This window comes from Lontra canadensis, unplaced genomic scaffold, assembly GCF_010015895.1.
Source record: "Lontra canadensis isolate GAN:19392208 unplaced genomic scaffold, GSC_riverotter_1.0 scaffold40, whole genome shotgun sequence".
In the NCBI taxonomy this organism is placed as follows: domain Eukaryota; kingdom Metazoa; phylum Chordata; class Mammalia; order Carnivora; family Mustelidae; genus Lontra; species Lontra canadensis.
Window position 1 is genome coordinate 14332464 of NW_022631034.1, and position 16193 is coordinate 14348656.

At 38.4% G+C, this 16193-nt stretch overlaps 1 protein-coding gene across 1 annotated transcript in view; it reads left to right on the top strand.

Moving 5' to 3' along the window:
* Positions 1-552: 552 nt before the first annotated feature.
* The window catches only part of ADGRL2 (adhesion G protein-coupled receptor L2), a 382248-nt gene continuing 366607 nt past the window's right edge, over positions 553-16193 (top strand). Inside the window, exon 1 of the mRNA XM_032870191.1 lies at positions 553-662. The gene's annotated coding sequence lies outside the window, so the exon portion shown is untranslated. The remainder of the gene's footprint in view (positions 663-16193) is intronic.

The window sequence follows — 16193 nt, forward strand, 5'->3', positions numbered from 1 at the left end:
GGGGCTGCCTGGGCACAGGTGGAGAGGATACTGAACTGCGCTATTATTAAGGATGAGAGGGGTATTAGAAAATGAGCAGGCCCCGGAAAAACAGCAAGTGACTCTGGGTGTCCAGTTTTCTGATGGGATGGTGTTAGCAGAGGGGGCCGGGATGGAACCGAGTGAAAGGTGGGTGTGAACAAAGCACCGGGTGCGTCTGGGCTTTCCAAACGCAGGCAGAGCGGAGAGCTGATGGAAATATGGTATACATTAAAGAAGCATCACTCATCATAAATATTCAATTTCAAGAATTTAAATAGTTTACAGACATAGAAGCCCTTGATGATTATTTTATCCAGCATTGTTGATTTTCCTCTGTTGTTTGCTGGCAGCCACCATAATTAATGAATAAGACCCTGGAAGTCTTGACAATGAGTCGGTTTAGTCTTAAGTCTGTGTATTTTTCTTTGTGATTACATGCCAATAACATAACTGATTTGCCTTTTTGTAAATTAAACTAGGGGGAGCCAAATAAGTCATATTTCTGCTATTGTTTTGTTTGTTTTTTTCCTTTCAGAGCCCAATGTTTCCAAAGGACATTAACTTTGATTTCTCTGATGAAGTCTTTTGCCTGCTTCTCATGCTTTACAAAATACTACTACGTCAGAGCCGAAAAGAAAACCGTAAGTGAATGTTATTTCAAGAAGTTATTTTTCATTATTAAGGAAAAACTTCCCAGATTTCTCCATAATTCATGCCAATAAGGCTCACTTGGTAAGAAATGTGGGAAGAGAGGAGAGACAGAGAATGCACACGTGAAAACACCTTCTTATGCTATGGAGGATTGATATTCAAGAATCGTAAGACCCCATTTTTTAAAAAACAGTATTTTATAAATAAGGTCAGCTTTGCAAGGGGGAAAAAAAACTTATATTGGAACATAAGCAAGTATTTGTGCCTTACTGTTCGAGTAAAATGTATGTCAAGGATGGACACATTAGGTTATTCCAGGACTTGAATCCTTCAGATCAAGAAAATTTTCTCAGAATTTTTCAAAGTTGGAATATTGCTTTTCTTTAAGAGGGAAAATATTTAGGCTAATGAAACCTTTAACAGATTCGGTAGTTCTACTAAAGTATAAATAGGTTACCTGTTCCAGGAAAGACCACTGGGACTTAGAGTAACATGGATTTCCTCACATTAGTAAAGAGATCCCAGAAAACATTAACTCTTTTGAATATGTGCTAGATTTGATTTGATTCCTGAAGAATAAGATTTATAATTTCCAGCTCTATTTAATAAAGAAAACCAAGACTTGATTATACCCATTACATCTTACAAAGGTGCCTGTTTCTGAGGAAGGCATAATCTTAAAATCTCTAACACCACAGGAGATATACATATTTTATACACATATGTGTGTGTGTGTGTATATATATATACATATATATGTGTGTGTGTGTGTGTATACATATATATATATATATACTCCATCAATAATACTTCTGAAATTTCAAAGCTTTTCCTTCTAGTTAGTGAAAAAGGGTGCTGTGCTAGTTGTCTGTAAGTTAGTTCAAATTGCCTGCAAATATTTGTAAGTGCCTGAACCTAAAGATGATGTTTTTAAGTCAAATACCACTGTTTAAATCCCCCATCCCCTCCCCCCACCCCCAACCCCCCACACACCCTGGAAGCCAAAGAGGGAAAACTTCAGTAGAAACTGTTATTAGCAGTAAATTATGCTTTGGTGCCTTGGAATTCTATTTTCTAAAATGGTTTCAGCTTGATCAAAAAAATAATGATTTGTTGTTAGACTTTCCCATGGCTTCTGTATACTGCAACAATTTAATAAAGTAACACAACTTCCCCTTAAAAGAAAAGGTGCTCATTAGCGTTTGTAATTCCATGTTGTGTGGCATGGTAAGTGTTGTGAAAAGGTTATGGATCTACTCACTGTAGCATCAAAAGTGTAAAGGTGATAGGTGAGATTCTCTTTGTTGCAAGTGCTGAGAAATAATCATTTAAAGGTCAGTTGCACTCAAAAAAAAGGAACATTTGTTTAATAAGTAACTCATTTTGGGATATGCTGCACTTTTAAAGGTTACAGAGTAGACCAATTTGCCAGTGATGTCAGCAAGAAGGACTATTAAAGTCATTGGTCCTATTAAAACAATCCTTCGTAAAATTCAGATTGCAGGCCTTCTCACATAGCCCAGCACACATCAAAAAAGTGCCTAAGCTGTTTATCATGTGGTTCCAAAGGGACATTGCCTTTTGTACTTCACCTTAAGTACTCATCTCTTAAAAGCAACAAAGGACTATTAGGTGGGAAAACATGTTAGTGTACACACACACACACACACACACACCACTGCCCATCAGATTCAATTTTGCTTCATTCTTCAGTTTTATTAATTTCTATGAACATGCCTATATGTCATGAATGATAAGAATTCTCACTGTGTCATATACTGATAACCATCTTGCTACAAACTCTTATATAAATGAAATAACTATTGAGTCAGCTATATATATGAAAAACTATTTCTATCCTTTCCTATTCCAAGAGCAACTTCCCTCCTCAAAAAGACAGAGCATTTGGTTGGGCAATTAAATGGGATATTAATCTCAAGGGAGACAAAAGAGAAGTAACAATAATTACAATATGGGTAAAATTTGTTTAATACCAGAAGAGTTTGTTTGTTAGTTTTCAAGATCTGAACAAAGGTGGTGGTTTATTCATATAGCTTTTGTACTATTAAAATCTTTGTCTTTGGGGAACTGACACACAAGAAATAAAAGTTATTTTGTTGTTTTTATATTTAGCATTTTCGAAGTAGTGTTTTAACCTGGCAGTAATTTTCTCTGGAAGATTAGCTCTTGCCTTGAGATGAGTATATGAATAAAAAAGCTTCAAGAAAAACCTCTGCAGAAAGCAGTCCCTCTGAACACTTGATTGCTTAAGATTTACATTTACTTTTTCACCCTTTACATAGGTTGCAAAGCTTCCTAATTGTGACATTTTGGCGGTGGTTGACAGTGAGTTCTTTATAAAACAGTGAGTTCTTTTTAAGAAGTTGATTTTTAGTGTATGCTCAATAAGAAATTAAATTACAGTTTAAAACAATGCATTTTCATGCAAACTTCTAAGGTTCATTATTTAGACCAAAGGAATTAGAAAATTTATAACCCTATCCTAGAGTAAGAACTGTCTTTAGGTACAGAAGACATTTGCAATTAGAAGAAAATACGACACTCTTATTTCAAGCAACTTAGCTAAGCATCAAGTTATTCTCTTAATTTGCCTTGCTTTTCATTTGAAAGAGAGCAAAATCTATTTCCTGAGCAATTTTGTAGAGCAAAGATATTAATACGTTGGGGTTTAATTGTATCCTGTGTTTAAATACACTGTGGGTGAAACCCCAGACCTCTGCTTAATTGCTGTGAGAAAATAGCCTGATTTCTCTGAGATTAGGCACACGCTTATGTATACTTTGACCCAAGAGTGCCTCCTTCAGAATTAATCTTCTAAGGTAGAGGGATTTGCTTTTATATGTGCAACAGGGCCATTCGTGACAAACGGGGCCTAATAAACTACCTTCACCCCCTCAGACCTTGCTTTTGCTGTCAACGTTTTTCTTCATCTATTCATTTCACACATCTCTTGTCCAGTGGCTTATTAGCAAAACGCTAAACTGGGCAGGAGGAATAATTTTTAATGGTGTTTTTAATTAGAGGATTTTCAAATTTAAATAAAATACTTCAGAACTAAAATTGTAAAAAAAAAAAAAAACTTTCATTTTTACTAATAAAACATAAAGTGTCCTAAAATAACTCCACTTAGGTAAACACCATAGCCCTGTGAAAAGACAAACAATTCATATTTACTTAAAATTTTGTTCTGCAGCTGTATTTTGTTGGATTCGTCTAAGGCATGAAAGCACTTTTTCTTTCCCATCAGCTACATCAGAATTGTTTTTGCAAGATGTAACAGAATGTTCTGGTTTTTAAATATTTATATTAATCAAAGTTAGGGCTGTTTATATTTTTTGGCAATAGGGCTTTTCTTTAAAAGTGATGCACTTCCATTTAACTAAACAAAAGTGTTGAAATGGCCTGTCATATAAACTTCAACATAGTACAGTTGGTAATAGAAATTTTGAAGACAGGAAGAAAGGGGCACTAGTTTCTAGGCTTCAGGTTAAACACAGATTAATAAAACGTGCAACACTGGTAATTTCCAAGATTTTCCTGATGAAATGTCATTCGTTGCCACTTATAAACTATAGAGTTACCTGGTTGAAAGGTTTGCATTCAAGTTTCTTGTTCTGTTTTCTTGGGGCATTGGTAAGTCAAACCTAAAAACTGGCTAAAAACTGACAAACCACTAAAGCTTGTGGCTTACTAAATAATTCAATTCATTAAAAAATAAAAGACCTCTTTTATATCTTATATATTTCTAAACTATTTTAGTACTGAAAATTACTTCACATTATTTACCTGCAATCTTCTCTATTCGTGAGCAGAAATAGTTCAAACTGAAGCATTCTTCAGGTCCAATCTCCAACTGTTATTATTGCCATAAAGTATGTCTGGTTAATACAGAACTGTGTGGTCAATCTCGACTCTTGTAAGGAAATGGAGTCGTTATTAAAGGCATCTGAACAGCAAACCAACCTGGATGAAATTCATTCATAATTACATATAATTGTTTTGTAGTTCGGACAACCCCAAATATTTTGGAAGCCTAACAAGACACAGCTTGAAGTTGATTGGTTCTGTAAGGATTTTGTTTTTGTTGTTTTCACTCAGTAGTTCGAATTATATCGATTCACTTCTGTGGACAGCCGTCCTAAACAGGAAGACTGGGACCAGAGTACTTAGTTCCTAACTTAAAAGTTATAAAGGCTTTTATGTTCAGGGAGCGCACCTATCAAACACACGGGAAGTATTACTATGCATTGCAGGCAGAAAGGCTAAAGGTCTCCTGTTCGAACTTTTGGCCCTTCCAGAATCCTGATCCTTCATTATTTTGTTTAACTTGATGTAAGTCTTGACCAGTAGCTGACTCTGAGAAAACATTTCCTGACATCATTTTCACAGGTGATAAGGGATTATTATGCTTTGCCTTTTCATTTTGGGTTGAGAACAAAAAGTCCTACAGCGTTTCTGGTTAGTACTTCATACATGGTCTTTTAATTACCAGGTCAGGCTAATTCACTCATTTGACCTTTAGCACTACAACTTTGTTTTCAAACATTGGTTAAAATAACCAATGTACACACAAACGCGCGCACACACACACACACACACACACACACATTCACAAACACACAAATACATTTAAAGGGGCAAAAATAGGCCATAATGGAATAAAAGAGAAGAGGACTCTTTTTAATTACCTCATTCATAATACAAAGTGGTGAGAGAAGAGCAAAAAAGATCAGGGTATTATAAATATAAATTCAAATCTCTAAACTAATTTACCCTTTTTTATTATATCGGCTAAAACCAATGAGAATAAACATGCATTCTACTTGGTCACACTATTATGGATTATTATTAATATCTTGTTTCCAATTTTATGCAATTGTGGTCTGATCCAAATCTGTGTATTAGCCTGAGTAGGGGGTTTTGCTTGAGGTAATTGACATTACATAGTCCAAAGCACAGAAAGAAGAAAACGTATCTATAATCTTTACCCATTTCCAAACAGAGGGGGATAATCAGACCGATTCTTCTATTGTGTGCCCTCCTTCTTCATTCAGAGTTTCTTTTGAAGTCGGAGGGAGCTGGAGGAGCCAAGGCTGAGAAATGGGGCTGGAAGAATAGAATGAAAATTATCAGGTCAGATTCTTATAACCAGGTTTTGTGCCACATTAACCATTGAGTTTCCTATAACACGGAGGCTTTTATTATCATAGTTACCCTCTTGTTTATTTCAAGATCACTAATACAATTTCTAATAATATACTGGGGATTTTCTTAAGTGTATTTATTTAAACATCCAGCCCCTCAAAAACATAAAGAAATAATGGTTCTTCTAAGAAAACTCTGAAAACTTAAAAAGCACCATTTGCTGTATAAATGGAAATCTAGATGAATCTGAAACGCTAGTCAAACAAACTGGCCCCCAGACTGACTACAGTTTAAAGAAGTTATGAAGTAGGTGGGGGGTTATCCTGGTAAAGCAGTGTTCTCTTTGTTCTCCTTTGCTTGCTACCTCTTTCAAGCAGAGATCAAATATAGGATTGCACTTAGGTTACTGAGCTAAATTTCAGGCTTGCTCTTGCCCTTTGGAAGTATTTCTTGGCCCTGTTTGTTTCAAATCACAGGGAACATGAACTCGTGTGAATGTGTAGCAGGTAAAGTTACCTAAACTCATACAATAATGGACTAAAGGTGTGAACAGCTATTTGGTTTAAATCAACAGTCGTCCAAAGACTCCCTTCAATTTCCAAAACTCCAACAAGAGGAAAATGATCAAAGGCAAGAACTAGAATAGAACTGACCAGGGAATGCCTGGGTGGCTAAGTTGGTTGAGCGTCTACCTTTGGCTCAGGTCATGATCCCAGAGTCCCCGGGATCAAGTCCCACGTTGGGCTCCCTGCTCAGGGGGCAGTCTGCTTCTCCCTCCCTCCTCCCCTCAGCCTGCTCTTGTGCTCTCTCTCTCTCTGTCTCTCTCTCCCTCAAATGAATGAGTAAAATCTTTAAAAAAAAAAAAAAAAAAAAAGAGAGAAAGAAAAGAAAAAGAAAAAAAAAAGAAGAACTGACCAGCCTGTCCAGCCTGTCGGGTTGAGGAACTATCTCAGAACCAGCCAAATTCTTCATATATATATGAAGAATTTGGCTAAATATATATATATTTATAATATATATTTATTTATATAATATATACTTATATAATATATACTTATATAATATATACTTATATAATATATATCTATTAAGAGTACTCTGTTAAGCAATGTTATCATTAGTACAGATACAAAAACAAATTACATGGCCCTTGAAGAATTTTAATTTATGTGGGGGAGAAAGACATGTTAATGTTTATTAATGTTTAATCACAAAAAATAGGACAAGCATCATAACACAGGTGAGTATTTAATGCTGTGAGAGCACAAAGAAAGGACTTACTAATTCTTCCTCGAGTTTGGAAAAAGTTCAGAGTTGGTCAATAACAGCTTCACAGAAAAGTTGATAAAAAATCTGTGTCTTAAAGTATAATCAGGCATTCACAAGTAGAAGAGGAAAGAGGAGCCATCCCAGGCAGAGGAATTAGCATGGATTTGAATCTAAGCATTCCTTATTCAGGGAAGAAGACTTTTTTCAATCTGACTGTAGCATGCAGCATGTGGACTGTATGGTAGGGGGAAGAGTCTACTACAATTCAGTTCAAAATTGCAACCCAATAAGCAAAGCCTTGTATGTCATATTAAAGACTTGAGACTTCATCCAGGAAATAGTGTAAGGTCACTAAATGTTTAAAATGTTTAATCAGGGGGAGTGACATGATGAGAATGGCGTTTTAAAAGATAGTTGACATCAGTGTAAAGAAAGCCTTAGAGAGTAACAAGAATAGAATAATGGTCATCAGTTATAGTAAAGTTGAGAATTGAAAATGACTGAGAGCTTTGTCATGTTAATAAATCAAGGGGAGATTTTAGGAGGTCATTTTTTTTTTTAATTGGCAACCTCAATCTATATAACTTTTCATGTGCATACTACCAAGTTTGAGTCAGAACAAAATGGGTGAAGAAAAGATTGTTCCAGCAGGGTTAATAGCAGAAGATGGTATCTCAAGTCAAAATTCCTAGAAATAGGGCTTGAGATTGAAATACTTCTGAAAATGATTTATCAAAGGAGTGCTTTCAGAAGGGAAGCAGGAGAAGTCAACTAGGCGAAAGCACTTAGCCAAGAAGGATGTGGTCTCTGCTGAAAACCAGCGTTAGCTTAGCCAGGTCCCTCGGGGGACTCTGGAACATAAATTGTACCACAGGGTTAACGCCTCTCATTCCCAAGAAGTGTAATTCTCAGCTGAGTTGGCACTGTTCAGTTGAGGGCAAATCTTTGTGAAGAGTAGAGCCATGAGCTGTTCGCAGCCAAACACAGCTGCTGGTGGGTGGGAAAGACGCCAGCAACCACCCCTGCAGTCCATCCCTTATGTGGCTCAGACCCACTTGCTTCTCATATCAAGCAAGCTCCTTTCAGGCCCAGCTGCTTCAGGATTCTGATTAGCCGCATTTTCTGGGCTGACATATAAGAGAAGAGGTAGCAGAACCAATGAGAGCTTCCCCAGCTGTGGTTTGTTCCAAGGTCCAGCCACGGTCATGATCTCCCTCCTCTATCACCCTTCTAGATGCTCCTCCTTATGGGTTGGTACTTCTGCAGGTCTAAGTAGATTGCGGAAAAGTAAGCCGAATGATCAACTCTGAGGTCTCTGAGCCCTGGGCTATCCTGCCCTAATCAGGCTATCATTGCTGTACTTGCCCACTACAGTTAAATAAGGTATGGGGACAACAAAATATGTCCCAACAGATCACTTGAGTGACAAGTATTTTGCTCCTTGCCTCTGATATGTGTCATCCCTTCCTCCTCATGACAATCAGGTCAGTTTCTCTGCCAATATAGTAACTTTTTTGTGGTGCTGGCTTATCTCCTGGCACAAGGAGGCCGAAGTAATGTGGCAATAGTTTTATGTTTACTGAGAATCTTGCTCAGTTCCCAGGTGCAAGTTTCCCTGAACTGGGGCCTAGAAGCTCTAGGCTCACAAAACCTAAATTTCCCGAGATGGCTTTCCCGAACAGATAATGAGTTAGGTCCCTTTTGTATCTATCCTTTAATTCCTGGATTCATGTATTCTACCTATCAGGGATAGAGCAACATATAATAGCTACTGGTTTAAAGTGTATACAGGGGCTCCTCGGTGGCCCAGTTGGTTAAGTGTCTGACTTTGGCTCAGGTCATGATCTCGGGGTCCTGGAATTGAGTCCTGCATCAGGGAGGGGGGATTCCTGCTCAGAGAGAGTCTGCTTGTCCCTCTCCCCCTGCCTGTCCCCCCCGCTCATGCGCTCTCTCTCTCAAATAAATAAAACCTTTTTTAAAAAAGATTTTAATATTTTATTTATTTAAGAGAGACAGAGATAGTGACAGAGAACATGAGCCAAGGAGGAGAGGCAAAAGCAGGCTCCCCCCTGAGCAGGGAGCCCAACTCAGGGCTTGATCCCAAGACTCCAGGATCATGACCTGAGCCGAAGGCAGACACTCAACCACCTGAGTCACCCAGGTGCCCCTCAACTAAATAAAATCTTTTAAAAAATGGAGTGTGTACAATACCCTGAAAGATGGTACCCATCGTCACAGGATATCATCGCTAAGTCAGTGCCTTTTTTACACCAGAGTATAGTAGGGCCAGTGAACTTTATGCTCACTATGTCCACTGCCATACTTCCTTTGCCATAAAGTGAGTTCCTTGGTCCAATTAACATGATGTTATCCATATAGTGCACACACATGATGCTCTGCAGGATGTCCAGAGAGTTCCAGTTCCTTCAGACTATATTTTGATTAAGCCAGAGAATTAACATAACACTAAGACAAGACCATGACTTCTGTTGTTCATCCATATGAATGCAGGCTGCTCCTGATCCTCCTTCTTGATGGGTATGGAAAATAACGTATTTGCCAGAACAATAACCACATACCCCATATCCAGTTAACTTGCCCCAGTGCATATGTCACATACTGCACGGCAGCTGCAATTGAAACTACCACTTGTTAACTTGGCAGCATTCCACTGTCATCTGCCGGGATCCGTCTAGTTGGTGTATCATCTAGACCATTGAATTGCATGGAGGAATGATGGGGATCCTCACCCCTGCATTCTTTAAATCTATGAGAATGGTACTAATCTGTGCAATTTTCCCCAGGATGTAATCATTGATTTTTGATTTACTAACTTGGCAGACGAGATAGTTTCAAGGACTTCCACATGGCTTTTGCTAATGCAATAGCCAATCAAGAAAACAACAATAGAATTCTTCCAATTTCTAATGGATCCCTTCAATTATGCATTCAAGGACTCTGTAAATGACCACTGGGTGAGCATGTGGACCCAGCTGACCCACCAGGAAATGAATCTGGGACATGACTCTATTTCCTTCCCAACATTTATGTATTCCCACTTTAACAGGGACTCATGAGGTGCTGTAAACCTCAACTCATACCTTGTATCTAATAGTCACTGAGAGGCCAGGGTACCCCTTTTCCCCTAGGGTACAGTTTCCTGAGTAAATAGCTCTCGCCCCTTGGAGGAAGGACTAGGGAGCTACACTTGCCATAGTGTTGCAGTTCCTTTCACATGAGACCGAGAATTTCCTTCGATCAGTGGATTCTGGGTCTTAGAACTGGCTCAGGTCTGAAAACAGAGCAAGAGATTAAGACTTTCATTCAGTTGCCCGACCTCAGCCTTTTGCCAATCTACTTTTTCTTTTTTTTTTAAGTCTCTTTTGATTATATATACAGATAATACCCTGGTTGGCTGCCCATCCCTCTTGCCCTAACATAAGGTAACCATTTCCATAGGTACTTCGGAACACCTTCCACTCCCACCCACAGGACAGCCATCCCAGACTTGCTTCCCTTTGTGGTGATTGCACCTACTTTGCTTCTGACAATTGAGTGTTGCTCTGTCATCTCTGGTAATCTGGAACCTACCATCCCCATTGCTATTCCATGGACTCCAGTCCTGTAACAGCATCTCTAACTATTCCTGGCCTAAAAAGAACTGTGCTTTTCCAGTGTTGAAATCTCCTTCATCAACAGATTCTTCAGCATGTTAATAAACAGACTGTCCCGCAAGCCCTCCTGAGGAACATAGTCGAATATGGATTTTTCAGTCTTACTTAATGGACCCATTTTTCATGTCTATCTCCTATCTGTTTTTTCCTTCTTCCACAATCTATTACTAGAGCGCTGGGATCCCTAATTCATTTCATGTGAACCATCACTTTTTCCAAGCAACCAAGATCTCTCCCAGCCTTTATTAGACGTATCATCGGGGGCTTTGCCCAGGTGTTAAATTCAGTGTCATGGCAGAGTAAGCCCATATCAGTGAACAGCCCGTATTGTCCCCACCTTGATCCAGATCCCTCAGGGTCCACTTCCAAGCATATATGTCAGCCAATACCTGGCACTCCCTTGGTATGTAGCTCGACTCCTCCCCTAGTAGGCCATTACTTTCCTAGTCAAGATGCTGAGATACCACCCAAATTATCAGTCTGATTCCTGTGATGGAAAGTGCAGACAGATTCTGAAGATTGTCCTGTAAGGAACCTGCCTCATCTGAGACTTCTTTATAGTCTTTAAAACAGGGGGTCCCTTTTCCAACAAGAGAGGAGGGGCTTACTAGTCACTGCTGCCAACCCAGTGTTCAGGAGAACATACAGAGGTAAGGTTCTCAACTCCCCAAATCCTCTTATCCCAGACTTCAAGATGTTACTCCTTTTCTTTCAGGGCTCTGACTTCTGCCTAAGAGACTTGTCAAGGTTGAGAATTAAGCTCTTTTTTTTTTCTTCTTTTTTTTAAGTTCTTCCACTTTTACAATTATGATGTGAGCCTGATCTTCAAATGTGTCTGACCCTAGCTACAAAAGATGAGTGTCTCTTTAAATGCTTCTAATGAATCTTTCTGACTCCCACAGTTTGCTTTAAAGTCTGAATAATAGATCTGAGCCTATGTGGCAAAGAGACTCTTAGATGGCTCCCAATGAGCCCTGCCTCCTGGCATTTATATCATTGTATAATCTACTCCCTTGGGTATGGTCTGGCCTTGAGACTTGTCTTTAACCAACAGAATATGGCAAAGGTGATGGGATGTCACTTCCATGATTAGGCGACATCAGATTGTCACTTCCTTCTTACTAGCATAATCCCTCTCTTGCTGGCTTTGATGACTTAATCTGACATTTTAGAGAGGCCCATGTAACAAGGAACTAAGGATGGCCTTCAGCCAATAGCTCCCAAGGAACTGAATCCTGTCAAAAATCACAGGAGCTTCCAATGGGATGCTTTCCCAGTCAAGCCTTCAGGTGAGATTGTGCCCAAAATGATGCAATCATTGCAGCCTTCTAAAAGACCCAATAGCAGAGGACCCGTAACTCCTCTAACTCCTGATCCACAGAAACAGAGAAACAATAAGTGTGTATAATTTTAAGCAGCTAAATTTGTAATCATTTAGTATACAGCAGTAGTAACTAATAGAGCATGTACTTTTCTCTCTTTAATGCATCAGTGATACTAACAGTTACCCAACACCACAGTCCTCATAGTTTCAATTTCCTTATACCTCTCAAAGCCAAAGACATTAAACTAGCTACAACAACCCCTTCTACCTGTATCTCAATCCAATGTACCACCATGAATGAAAACTTTAGCGTGGAGCGAATTTGTTTTTTCTAAAAAGAAACTGATAATTAATATTCAGGTTTTGCAGGCCATTCGGTGTCTGTCTCAGATACTCAGCTCTACTAATGACACTATACAATACTAAAGACACAATACAATACTAATGAATGTGCGCCACTGAAACTTGATTTACAAAAAGCAGTGAGCTGGATTGAGCCCAAAGATCATAGTTTGCTGACCTCTGATCTTAACCACACTGATACAGAGTGTATCTACCACTGGTGACATAGAGGACTCATCTCCATCAACCTCCAGGATCCCATCTTAGATTCTGCCTCTTGGGACCACTTCTAGTATAATCCATCTTGGCTTGGGTTCTCTCAAAGCAGAATCTAAGAAAAAGATCCTTACAAAAATGATTTATTGAGGCAGTGCTCTTAGGAGAAGTTGATGGGAGGAGCCAGAGGAGGGCAAGGGAAGAAGCTAAGCAAAGATGTGTATTCAGCTGGAAATTGTGAGAGCGTGGTCCTACAGGAAGCCCTAGAGCACCAGAGTTCAATCCACTCTCCAATCCACCTTTTACATTCCATTATATCAGTTGATCATGGCTGCTGGCTGCCCCCACGGGGGAACATTCCAAGCAAGGCAGCTTCCCTTCTCAGAAAATAAGGGCAGTTTTGAGCTTTTAGTAACCACCCCTCCCAGCACCTGGAGAATGGGTACTTCTCTGTTTCTCCCCTGGGGCAACCTTTACCCCAAAATCTTCTTAATAGCTTGGAAACATCTTTCATTAATTTCTAAAGGATAGAAATGAAATGGTTACAATACAAAGAACATTAACAATGCTTAAAAGTATCCAAAAACATTTGTTAGATTTTGTTATATATTTTATAGTGTTGATTATCACTTTCCTGGGCCTTCTGTCAGACTACAACCAACATAGTCAAAGTGGATAGAATTGAGATGACAGTTTGGGGAGCAATTAAGGAAAACATGGGGAGTACCAAGATGTAAAACAAATAGCTCAAAGTTCTCATATCATCTGGTGTTCACTATCACATAGTATAACAGCAATCACCATGGAGACCAGCCGCTTCAGTTTCTCCCCCACTCAATCCCATACTAGCTGCGTGAACTTAAGCAAGTTACCTAAATTTTTGTGCCTCCATCTCCCATCTGTAGAATGGCGCTAATATCACTATCTAGCACCTATGGTCATTGTAGGGGGAAAAAATGAATTAATATACGGATTGTTAGAATAGTACTTGGTACATAGTACACACTTAGTGAATGTTCACTTTATTATTATTGTTGTTGCTATTATATTTATTGTGACCGCTAACTTTACTATTATATTTAAGTAACTTTTTCAGTGTACCCTTAATTTCACTGTGCTTTATGAGTCCTATTTCTTAGTCCTGCACTTCAGAATGTTAGAAAAGAGAATTAGATTAGTCTGCTCTCAAGCAAAACTTCAAGTCTCCTTTCTAAACCCCAAGGGAAATTCTGCAAAGAACCATATTCTTGTGTCCCTTCTGTAGAGAAAGCACTAGAAGTGCACCCATGCTTCTAAGTGAAACTGAGAAAAAAATTTTTTCTCTATCCACATCTGAGATAATTATCCTTTAGTAATAAAACTTCAAGAGCCTCCAATTTTGGTAAGGTAAAATTATGACTTAATTTTCTGATCCTTATTGTCTGTCTAGCATTTGTACTTCTTCTCTTCATCTTTATAAATCACTACCTCTCTTCATCTTCATAAATCACTGCTCAATAAACAAGAAAATAGGAACCAAGCAACCAGGGAGATTTGGAAGAAAGATCACAATTATTTGACAAGTGAAACATCTGGAAAGGGATCATGGCCTCATTATCTTTCAAAAATAGTTAATGAATCTCTTATTTTAGTTCACCGAAGAATTGTAAGTGGAAGTGCTTCATCAAACATTAACTAAGAAAATGTATGCCAATGCTTTGGATAAGTCCAGTTGTCATTCTGCTCCATAAATATTTATTCTGCAGATGGTTTTTAAACCAACCAGCTTCCTTTTTATAAGGAAAAGTTAAGTTGGTGTATTTATTTTAGATTATATTACAGAACTTTTCAACAGTTGGGATTTTTTAAAACATTTATTCAATTCCTTTTCCTATTGAAAATCAGTGGCTTGAATTGAACAAGTCATAATGTAGTAGGAATTCTCTAACTTATCAGAATTATCTAACTTATTGGTCCCACCTATTACAGTTCTGTTTCTTCAGCAATGTAAAAATCTCTTTAAAAAAAAAAATTTAGAAATCTTTTGAAATCCTGCTCTTCAGAAAGAGCTGTTTTCTTTCTCAAAAATCCTGTTTTCTTCAGAAAGAAAACATTTAAATCAATAAGCCATTGGACACAAACAGCCTTTGAAAGATAATTCAACTAAAGAACTAAATTATTTCAACCTCAATGTGATTATGCCTTTCTGGTTTAAAAATTCATTCTTTTAATATGGACTTAAGTATAATATAATAGGGAACAACTGGTGTCATGTGAGCCAACAAACACATTAAACATCAACACATTGCGTTGTGTCTATTTGATTCAATCACCAAACACTTATTGAGCTGACTAAATGCCAGGGACTCTGACAGGTGCTAACAATGCAAAAATGAAACAGTGGTTACTGCCTTCAGGGAATTCATAGTCTAATGCAGGCGACAGCCACTGTGGCAACTATCTGTAATCCAGTATGACAAGTGCTGTACTAGATATTATGGGAGCAGGGGCAAGAAAGTGACTGCCCAAATGTGGTTTAAAATTGGGAAATGCAGTAAGAACTTTTTAAGAGCCAAGGATCACCAAAAAAAAAAGGCAGTGAGTAAATGAACGAAGATTAACAAAAGCTAATCTTTGTTCCTGGGAACAGAGGGGAAAATTCTTCATTGTAACTTCCCAGGAAAAGCGGGAGTAAAAACACTTGAAGAGGGGGCCTGGGTGGTTCACTGGGTTAAGCCTCAGCCTTCGGCTCATGTCATGATCTCAGGGTCCTGAGATTGAGCCCCACATCAGGCTCTCTGCTCAGCAGGGAGCCTGCTTCCCCACCTCTCTCTGCCTGCCTACTTGTGATCTCTCTCTGTCAAATAAATACAATCTTTAAAACACACACACACAAAGAGCCACCAGATTGTGAGCACTGTCCCTACTTTAACATCTCAGGAACATTTTGATGGGAACTAAATTGTGACTCTAATGACCGACCTCATTCTGTGCAAGAGTATCCCTGTAACTATGAACGCATTAAATTTCACTAAAATCATTAACAATGACAAAAGATCATTATTTCAACATGGCAGATGACCACATGCTACAAGTAAACTAGCACTGTGGTGTATTCAATTCTGGAATAAATGTGGCCACAATAGATTGATATCAAGAAAGTTACAAAAAGTGACATGCTCAGCTCTTCATTCAGTAAATAAAACTCATTTAGTCGGCAAGATTTAATTGCATGAACCTGTAATATGAATGTTTTGCTTTGGCATTTGCTTTCATATCTTTGTAGGCTATTAAATAGATGACCACCAAAGTTCTTTATCTGATTTATCTTCTCCTCCACTTTGCTCCCAGAATGCACAGATTTTACTTCTAGATGGGTTTCTGAGCAAGATGGCTAAAGGGTATTAAGAGATGAAAACCTCTAGGTTGACAATTTTTTTCCCTTGCATTTTATTTGGGGGGTAACACACAAGGTTGAATAGTCTTTAATTCTCTGCCTCAATGGTCAACTTGCCTTTTGGTTGATAAGAGGCCACTGCCATTTAAAATCG